This window comes from Sceloporus undulatus, chromosome 5 (assembly GCF_019175285.1).
Source record: "Sceloporus undulatus isolate JIND9_A2432 ecotype Alabama chromosome 5, SceUnd_v1.1, whole genome shotgun sequence".
NCBI lineage: Eukaryota > Metazoa > Chordata > Lepidosauria > Squamata > Phrynosomatidae > Sceloporus > Sceloporus undulatus.
In genome coordinates, this window is record NC_056526.1 from 149739708 (window position 1) to 149749685 (window position 9978).

At 40.1% G+C, this 9978-nt stretch overlaps 1 long non-coding RNA gene across 1 annotated transcript; it reads left to right on the plus strand.

The window, feature by feature from the left end:
• Positions 1 to 2664: 2664 nt before the first annotated feature.
• Positions 2665 to 8286, plus strand: LOC121931267. Its single transcript, XR_006104106.1, has 3 exons — positions 2665 to 2723; positions 6906 to 7032; positions 8242 to 8286. It is a non-coding gene; the product is annotated as an uncharacterized LOC121931267 (long non-coding RNA).
• The last annotated feature ends 1692 nt before the right edge of the window (positions 8287 to 9978 follow it).

Consider the following 9978-nt stretch of genomic DNA (forward strand, 5'->3'; position numbering starts at 1 on the left):
CAGCCTCAGTTTAGTCATCTTCACTTCTAGAGAAGGTTCAGCACTCTTCCTAGTATTGTTTTATCTGCATATCCTAAATAGGTGGGTGTTCTGTCCTCCAGTTTTCATACCTCTTCCCTCCTAGTCTAATCCTGCTTTACTTATATGTTCAGTATCCCAGTTAAATGAGGTGATAAAATGCAGTTTGCCTTACTCCCTTGCCAATTGGAAACCATCTAATTTCATTGTATCCTGTCCTGACAATAGCCTCTTGTCCTAAGTACAAATTAGGCATCATGACAATCAAATGTTGTGGCACACTCATTTCTTTAAGAGAAATGATCCAAGTTGGATTCACCCATTTTTCTGAGCCTACAGGCACATATAGAAAATTGAATGGGCATCACAACAATATGGCTGCTAGGGAATGCCTACTTATAAAATGCCCACCAAGAAGTAGAAGTAACCTCCATCACCAAACCCTCAAATGCCATGTGTGACCCCACATTGCACAACAAAATATTCATTTCGCAGAAAGTAAACTAATGAACCTCAGAGATAATAAAAAAGAAGCTGGGTTTGAGTCTCAAGTACAAAGTCAACTGTTTGACTTAGCAACAAACACTACATTTTCCACCAACTCCCCCTTCCTTATGGTATGTTTAGCACAGTTTTTGCAAAGGAGCTCTTTCAGATGGTGAAAGTTTTTTTCTCTCAAAAATATGGTTTTCTTCACCTGTGTATCTTGCATTTAGCATACTTTGTTTTGTGGTTAATCATAAAGAGATAAAAATACACTGGTACCCCGGGATACGAACGCGCCGCGTTACGAATTTTTCGGGTTACGAAAAAAAAATATTTAATTAATTATTTCCGGGTTACGAAGGTTTCCCCGGGTTGCGAAAAAAAGCCGGCGCTGTTTTAAATGGAGCCGCGGCGCAGCCGCGGCTTTTTCCCCATTAGCGCCTATGGGCTATTCGGCTTACGAAGTATCCCGGGTTACGAAAGCGGCGGCGGAACGAATTAATTTCGTAACCCGGGGTACCAGTGTAAAGCCCTTTATTTTCTATCAACATATTTAACTAAGTAATCTCTCCAAGCCTGACCCCCCCCCAAACCTGACAGAATGATCCAATAACTTGCAGAATAAAGTATGTTTAGGTGGGAAATTATAATTATTATAGCAATGGTGTCAAAAATCATGACTAAGTAACATGGTTAGTAGATTTACTAACCCGTGCTTTAAAGGAAGATTCACAGTTTGCCATTGAATTTCAGGCTGCCTGTAAGCTGTTTGATCCTGGTCCTTCCTGCTTAAATGATGAGGTCCATAGGCTGCTCCTTGACCCAGCACTCTTCCTAAATGCACAGATGGTGTCAGTGCTGAGAGGGTGCTATTTTCCAGCTTCAGCTGGTTACCCAACTATGGCCTTTTGTGGCAGAGCTGGTCTTTGCCGCAACCATCATGCCCTAATTATTTTCAGACTGTAAAATGTGCTTTACACAGGTCCTGCAGCTGGTGGAAAATGCTACATTCTGGAGCTTACTCTTACAGAGCTCAATGTTATGACCATGTTATGGCTGTTCTGTCTGTTGCTAGGTTGATATCATGGTGGTAATTTTAAACTTTAAAGCTCAAAATGGCTTGTGATCTGTATATGTGAAGGACTACCACAGGCAGCTTCAAGGCACATAGAAACACACACACACCTTCTTCAATATGGGAAAGGAGGGGAAAAGAGAGATGGTAAGATCTAAAAAAACAAGATCACAGCACTTTAGAAACAATTGAAATGCAAAATTCTCATAGCTTTGCTGAAGCTATTACCCTCCTTTAAGGTTTGTTGTATATTTAGTAAAGCAGCTTGAATTGTAATGGATAATTTAGCTTCAAATGATCTAGTAGAAAGGGAAAATGTAAAAACAAAACCAAAAGAAAGGACATTTGTTTAAGCACTGATGTGTTACCTCATTTTATTCTAATTGACTTCTAGAAGAATACTATTCTACTGCATGCCTTTGTTCAGAATGGCATGGTGTAGCAGCAGTGTTATGAAAGTTATTGTATGGAAACTAACAGTCATAATTCATGCAAATCTCTCGAAAGAAGAGAGAGAGAGAGGAAAGATGAAATGATACAAGTAGTGGCTTCAGCAAAATCAATTTGGATCATTTGTTGATCTTCATAAACAGCTATAATAGCCTGGATTCTGTTTTGTCTTACTCAATTGAAATGTGGTGCTGGAGGAGATTTCTGTGAATACCATAGACAAACTACATGAGAAATAAATGGATCCAAGAGCAAATCGAGCTATAACCATCTCTAGAAGCCAAGATGACTAGACTGAGACTGTCATACTTTGGACATATCGTGAAAAAACAGTGCAGCCACAAATCCACATGTGTGGGGGTTAGAAGCTGAGGACTCTTGCAAAAGTGGAAAAACTGAACATGAATGGTATAGAGTCCTCTCTTACCAAGAGCACCACCCATAACTCTTTTTGCCATCTTGCTACACATAGCCTTAACCACATTTCCAAAGTGCTTCCGCTTTCAGTCTTATGTTAGCAGCCACTACAACAGAGGATCCGCTTTCTGTCCTCCCCCTCCTCCCCCTCCCTCTTCCTCCCAGCCAGACAAAAACAACACAGTATCTTCCCCCACTTTGACAAACTGCATTCTCCTCTTTTCCAAAGTCCTTTCACTCTGAACCGGATTTTTGCTACCATCACCAGAAAGGGAAGGTACAGTGTTTCTTTTGTTTGTCTAGGAGAGAAGGAGAGGAGGAGTAGGGGAGAGAGGAGGGATCCTCCTGGGGGTGCTGCAAACATTGGATCCAAAGGGAAGGACTTTGAAAATGAGGAGGATGTAAAGTCTGGCAAAGCAGGGGAATGTATGGTGTTGGTTTTGACTTGCTGAAAGGAAGGGTGAGGAAGAGAGGGTGACCTTGTTAAGCAGCAGCTATGAAGTTATGAATAGTCAAAACAGCAAATCTGAAACTTGCAAATATGGAGGGCCAACCATGTGTATTGGAAAATATGATGGTTCTTGGTTGGGTAGAAGTCAATAGGAAAAGAGTAAATCTGCATTCCAGGTGTATAGACTCAATTTAAGAAGCCATGGCCTTGAATTTGCAAGACCTGAGAAGGACTGCTAACTGGATGACTTGGCGATCTCTCATTCATAAGGACACTGTAAGTCACAATTGACTTGATGGCAGTTAACAACAGATAGTGGCATTTATTATCATTAACTGTTTGCAATGTATGACAAGAGGAGAATTCCTTCCCCCTAAAAATTAGACACAAGGAAATAGAGGAAAGGAGAATAAAATTAAGACAGGGGAAACCAGAAGAACATAGAAGTATTTAACTTACATAAAGTTAGTTATAGTAGAGTTTTTCAGGTCAAATGAGTTTGATAGAAAGATCGGTCCTGAGGAGAGATCTGAGAGAAGTAAAGGAGACAGATAGTCTCACATAGGGTTGCTGGACACACGTCAATGGACAAGGCAGCAAGAAAGGGCTTTTTATGGCCTGGACATTTTCAGGCTACTTTGGTGCTTGCACACCACTACATAAACTCATTGTTTCTAAGATGTTGAATGATATCATGTGAGTGTGCTGGGTATCACTGGTGTGATGGACAACTACTATATGCAAGTCATTACTTGATGTCATAGCTATCAAGTGATGAACATTGTGACTTGTGTCTGTATATTCTTCCCATTAGCTTTTTGGAGAGAGGAGAAAAGGAAGGAAGGAAGGAAGGAAGGAAGGAAGGAAGGAAGGAAGGAAGGAGACTGAGAGAGAGAGAGTGACCGTAGTGGAGAACCTATGGCATACATGCACTCTCTGGCACTCTCAGAGGGCACACGGAGAGGTGGAAGGGCAGGGGAAGAGAAGGAACAGGTGCATGCTGTTCTTAATGTTTAATTTCTTCTATCACACAGTGCTCAAAGCAAGCACCAAAACCCAAACCAAACTGAAGTTAAAATTCCATTAAAGTATTGTTACCTATATTGCCCCAGAGTGGAATAACAGCTGCTAAATGCCTGACCAGAAGAGATCAGGGCATTCTTCAAAACATTCAGACTCTCCTGACCCAGCAAAGGAAGTAGATCTTATAACTGTAGAGTAGCCACCATTAACAGTCTCAGTCAATACAGGAAGTCACAACAAAATATGAAGATGAGCTGTCTAATGTTCACATTTTTCATGAATGCGTCCTTAAGAAAAACACCTTCTGCTTCATCATATATAAAAATAAGAATGAAAGTTAAGTGTATGCTGAAATTCTGTCAACCAGACATATTGATCACATATTGCAGTTTGGATCCATTTAATATGTTTTCAGGTTAATCAATACTGACATGTCAATAAAAACAATCAAACGTTTGTCTTTAATACTTCAAAGTCCATTGCCATTTGCCTTTATTGACTTTGCACTTGTCATACTCAGACAGCAAGAAAAAAAGTCCAAGACACTGAGATTATTTGAAGTTCCATTATTGTGGGCAGCAAAACCAATTCATTTGGTGTTCGTCCATTGTTATATCCTTTATCAGTTTTATATTCTATAGTTACTTTTGAGTCACATAAAACGTTGGTAAATTGAATCTGAAAATATACCTTAATACCCAAGTTCTCATTAAACCATCTGGCTGCCTTCCAAAAACTGTCTAATATAAAACTACTCCAGTTATATATTTATTAGGTAAGTGTTTTTTTCTAGGACAAACAAGCAAAAAATTGAATCTGAAAATATACCTTCAACTTCACATATGGCAATATTCCAATACTTTCTCAGCCTCAGAGGATAGCAATGGCAAACCCCCTCTGAAGAAATGTGCCAAGAAAATCCCAGGACCCCACCTTAGGGTCAGAAATGACTTGAAGGCATGCAATAACAGCAACAACAACAACATGTTCATTTAACTGTGCAAAAGACAACCACTACTCAGTTCTCAAAATTGTGGTTTCTGTGATCCATGAGCTGCATAAAGTCTGTAGTGGCCCATCACACACACACTTTTTTATTTTAGAAAAAAAGAATGTCTTCCCCCCAGAAGCTTCCAGAGGGTACACTTGTTGGTTAAAAAAGGGACCCCACTAATCTTGTTTTATCCTGAAAACCTCTAGTTGTGAATCTGGAAGTGACCTCCTGGTCACTTCAGGTTCTTTTAGAAACCAGAAGTGTGGCTTGTGAGCTCTGGGCAATCTGGTGAAACCCAAAATACAATCCTGAGCGAACAAAGCAGATGTTACCAATCCAGTGCCATGAAAGTAAGTAGACTGCAATTCCCATCATCCCAGGCCAGGCTAGCCATATCGCTTATGAAAGTCTTTAGCAACCAGCTTTTTCCAAGCAAACATCAAATGCTATACTTTCCCAGAGTCTACAGATCTTCCTTCTTAAGGAATTCCTAAAGAAGGTTCCTGCTGTAATAACAAGTCCAAAAAGAATAGTTGTTTGATGTGTTTAATTAAACCAACTCCACTTATGTAGCCAGTTCCCAAATGTCTGTGTACAACCAAAGACAGCAACAGGATTTATTACAGCTCAGCATGATCAGGCTGGCACAAGACTGGCAGGCACTTTGACAGTTTCGGACTACCTGCTGAATTGGCAATGCTTTTCCGTAATAAGCTGGCATGGCATCTGCCACACTAGTTTGGATTCCAAGCAATGCTGTCAAGCTTCCATTTTCATGAGAATGAATTTGGCACCATTTGCAAGACAACATTTTCAATCCTAGCCCTTGCCCACTCTGTATTAGATAAATGTTAGCCTTTAAGTGGACACACGAGAGCTGAGAATCAAAATTAAAGTGATGTTTACCTGATGGATTCTCTCATGCGAATCAACCCCCAAAAAGTAATGTGCATATGTCAAGTATCTATTTAAAAACAAACATTGTAGCTCTTGATATGTGTAGCTATAAACATTATGAACCTGTAGTATGTATACAGCATAAGAAGAGAAAAAGAATTAGTTGTTGTAATCACCATGTAAACCAGCAGAACATAATGGAAGAACCAAAGCCAAGAATCCTCTCATACGAGACAATTACAACATGATAATTTTATGTTAACTGCTCTGGCAACAACATCCTATGCCTTCCTTAGTTTGGCAGTTTTGTGAGGCACCTGAGCTTTCTGGTTATGAATTCTAAATACCCTTCACTAAATTGTTAAGTCACAGGATTCCATGGGATGTTGCTATGGCAATTAAAGTGGAATCATAGCACTATAACTGTGTAGCATACAAGGGCTCAAATTCTCAGTCACATCCAAGTTGCACTTTGTGCATTTCTTCTGTGCTTTGTTAGGTATTCAGACATATTGTTACACCTAACTTTGGGGTGTATATACATTATTATTATTATTATTATTATTATTATTATTATTATTATTAACCTTTATTTATAAAGCGCTGTAAATTTACACAGCGCTGTACATACAATCTTTTTAATTGGATGGTTCCCTGCCCTCAGGCTTACAATCTAAAAGCAGTTTGACGCTTTAACACTGCAGAATCCTGGAGTTTGTAGTTTGGTGAGATATTCAGCCTGATCTGTCAAAGAGCTCTGGTGCTTCACCAGACTACAAATCCCAGGATTCTGTAGGATAGTGTCATGGCAGTCAAATTGCTTTAATCCTGCATGTGGAGACACCCTTTTGTGGCTTAAAGCAAGGAATGAGTAGCCTTTGAGATGTTCATGGGCTGCAGCTCCCACCATTTTCCATTGATGCCAGCTGTGACACTCCAACCACATCTGCTGAAGCCACATGTTCTCCACTCCTAACTGAAAGATTGTTTGTTTGTTTGCTTGCTTGCTTGTTTATATAGCGCTGTACATTAGCACAGCGCTGTACATAAAAACAATAAATATAAAAGATCAGCATTTGAATTGTTTAACATAGGAACATGTATGTGCACCACTGGGAATCCTCAAGGAATACTGAAGACATGGGATGAAGATCATCAGATAGGTGAATAACACTTTACTGGAGACAGAACATGAACATGAAGAAGACCATCACTGTGAAGGTATTAGCCACCCCAGGGCCCCACTGAAATTTATGGGATATATGTGGATAGGAGAATGGGGGTGAGGGGCTCAAGTAACTCTCAAGGCAAGACTACAAGGACCATCCCCTTTCCCAAATGAACATACAGAACTGGTCCACCAAGACTCATACACGGTTGGGCCCCCTCAGGAATGATCAGCCCAAATTGTACTCAATGTTCTTTATTTTGCCAACACTGTCATGGTGCTCAGACTGCTATCAGTTGCTGGTGGTGGGGAAGTGAAGACAATTGTTTTGCTGCAAAATATTACTTTTAGTGTTTTGTAAAAATATACCAGCAAGTAGTCAAATTAATGACAAGCTTCTCAGGGTTGACCCCTCCCCCCCACACACATCTTAAAAACAGTTCCACGGCCCTTGAAGTTATCTGCTTCTTATAATTAGACCCCACCTTCATTCCAAGGACAATACATTCCAGGAACAATAATGCAGAACTCATCACTCCCACCCCACCCATGACACTTTATCCTCACAAAAAAATGTGACACAGGTAGGGTTGCCCAATCCCAAAGGCCACCCACTAGTATAATTTAACTAAATATCTACAAACATTTTGGCAGACAATCAGATCAATCTCATTTAATTTATAGGAATATGTTTCCTACCTATCAAAATCTTTGTTTCTATCCTGAAAACATTTTGACTGCCATCCAGCAAAGAAGCAAAAGAAATCAATGGGCTTAAGGGTGCTCGGTGGCCTTCAGAGGTTTTGCAAACTCATCGGCATTACTTATGGGTGTCAGAAAGGGAACAATGTCACCCCGTTGCTCATCTTGCTCTACTTCTGACACTTCCTCAGGCATTGGTGGCAGGTCAGGATTAATTAGCTCACTGATATATTGATGCTGTAGCTCCGTAGGCTATCCCTGCTTCCAATTGCTGTGCTACAGAGCATAAAGTGCCAGCTATTGAAATTAAATGAGATGTCACTTTTATCTTCTTCCCTGTCTGAACAATTTTGGTGGGGGGAGGGGAGGAAAGAGAAGAGAGATGCTGACTCATAAATAACTAGCTTTTGTACTTGCTTTACCATTTATTAAAAGGAAAGTCAATACTACTTATCCCTAGTTATCTCAGCATAATCTAGCAACATAATTAAGGAACATGTTGGCTGCTGTTCATTGCCTTTTGCAATATATTCCATCAGGCATTCTCCTTCTCTCTTCAGTCCTACTGATGTCAGCTTCTTTGCTGAGATCTAGCAAGATCAAGCTAATATGGAGACAAGGAGTTCCATAGACATCTGCCTTCTGAATGTATCCAAGGTATAAATGTATACTTACTGTATCATGAGGTTCTTTGCTATATTTTGGTTCATTGTTACAGAATGATTTCCAGTTGGCAAAGTGGTCAGGCAAAGCTGAATATTATCACCCTACTAGTTTAACTTGTATACAGAAAATATCATATGAAGAGCACATTTAGACTCAGAAGGAGTGAAGATAGAATATCAACAATCTGAGATATGTGGACAACACCGTACTACTAGCGGAAAACATCATGGCCTTGGAACAATTACTAAGGAAGATCAAGCAAGATAGTGCAAAGGCACGCTTGTTGCTGAACATAAAGAAAACAAACATAATGACCATGGAGGATCCACATAAATTCAACCTACACAATGAGAAAATTGAAACAGCTAAAGCTTTCCCATATTCTGGATCAAACAATGATCAGAACTGAGACTGCAGCCGAGAAATAAGAAGACTGGGAATGGGAAGGGCAGCTATGAAGGAACTAGACAAGACCCTAAAGAGTCAAGATACACAACTGAGCACTAAAGTCAGAATTGCCAAGGCCATTATATTTCCCATCAGCATGTACAGGTGTGAGAGCTGGACAGTGAAGAAAACAGGAGGAAAATTAACTCATTTGAGATGTGATCCTGGAAGAGTGGATGTGGTGCTGGAGGAGTGGAGTACCATGGATGGTCAAGAAGACAAAAAAAATGGGTCCTAGAACATATCAAGCCTGAACTCTCCCTAGAAGCCAAGATGAGCAAATAGAGGCTGTCATACTTTGACCACATCATAAGGCACAACTCATTAGAAAAAATAAAAATGCTCAGGAAAGTGGAAAGCAGTTGTAAGAGAGGAAGACTGCATGGCAGATGACAGCCTTGATTAGGGAAGTTACAGGCCTGAATCTACAAAACTTAAGGAGAGCAGTAGAGGGTAGTGAGGCTTGGAGATGTCTCATCCACAGGTCTGCCATGAATTGAGGTCAACTCAAGGGCAGCTAACAACAAGGAGCTATATAATACCTTCCCATGCTTCTTGTCCAAGACAGGTAAAAACTAATACAAAATCAGATAAAAGACATAATAGCTAAACTATTAAAAGTCAACCTTTTTAAAAAAAAATCAGCCCAAAAGAAAAATTGGGCATAACAGATGTTAAAACATTAACAATATAAACAATAATAAGATGTGATGGGTAGTCTTACAAGCCAAAGGCCTGTCTTAACAAGAAAGGTTTCATACAGTGGCAAAAAGCCATCAAGTGAGTATTCACCTGGGCCAACCACGGAAAATATATTACAGTATTTCTGATTCCTGTGAAATGTACCTGTCTAGTAACATGACTTACAAGTATTGCTGGTTAGGAACAGAATGGGAATTGCAGTCCAGCAACATCTGACTAGCTGCCTTTTCCCCATCCCTGATAGGGAAGGAATGCCTGTGTTGCCACTAGTCCAACACTTCTGGGGGGCACCCGGTTAGAAGAACAAAAAGTGTTGGTTTTAGAAAAGTGAACTCAAATTTAGAGATGTTATTCTGTTTCTCCAGCTTCTTGTACAAGTGGGATATGAAGGGCTGCAAGCATCACATTCACACAACAGCATTAGAACCTTTCCCCTTTTAGTTCTTTGAAGGCTCTCATCACCAGGATCTTGAGCTATATCG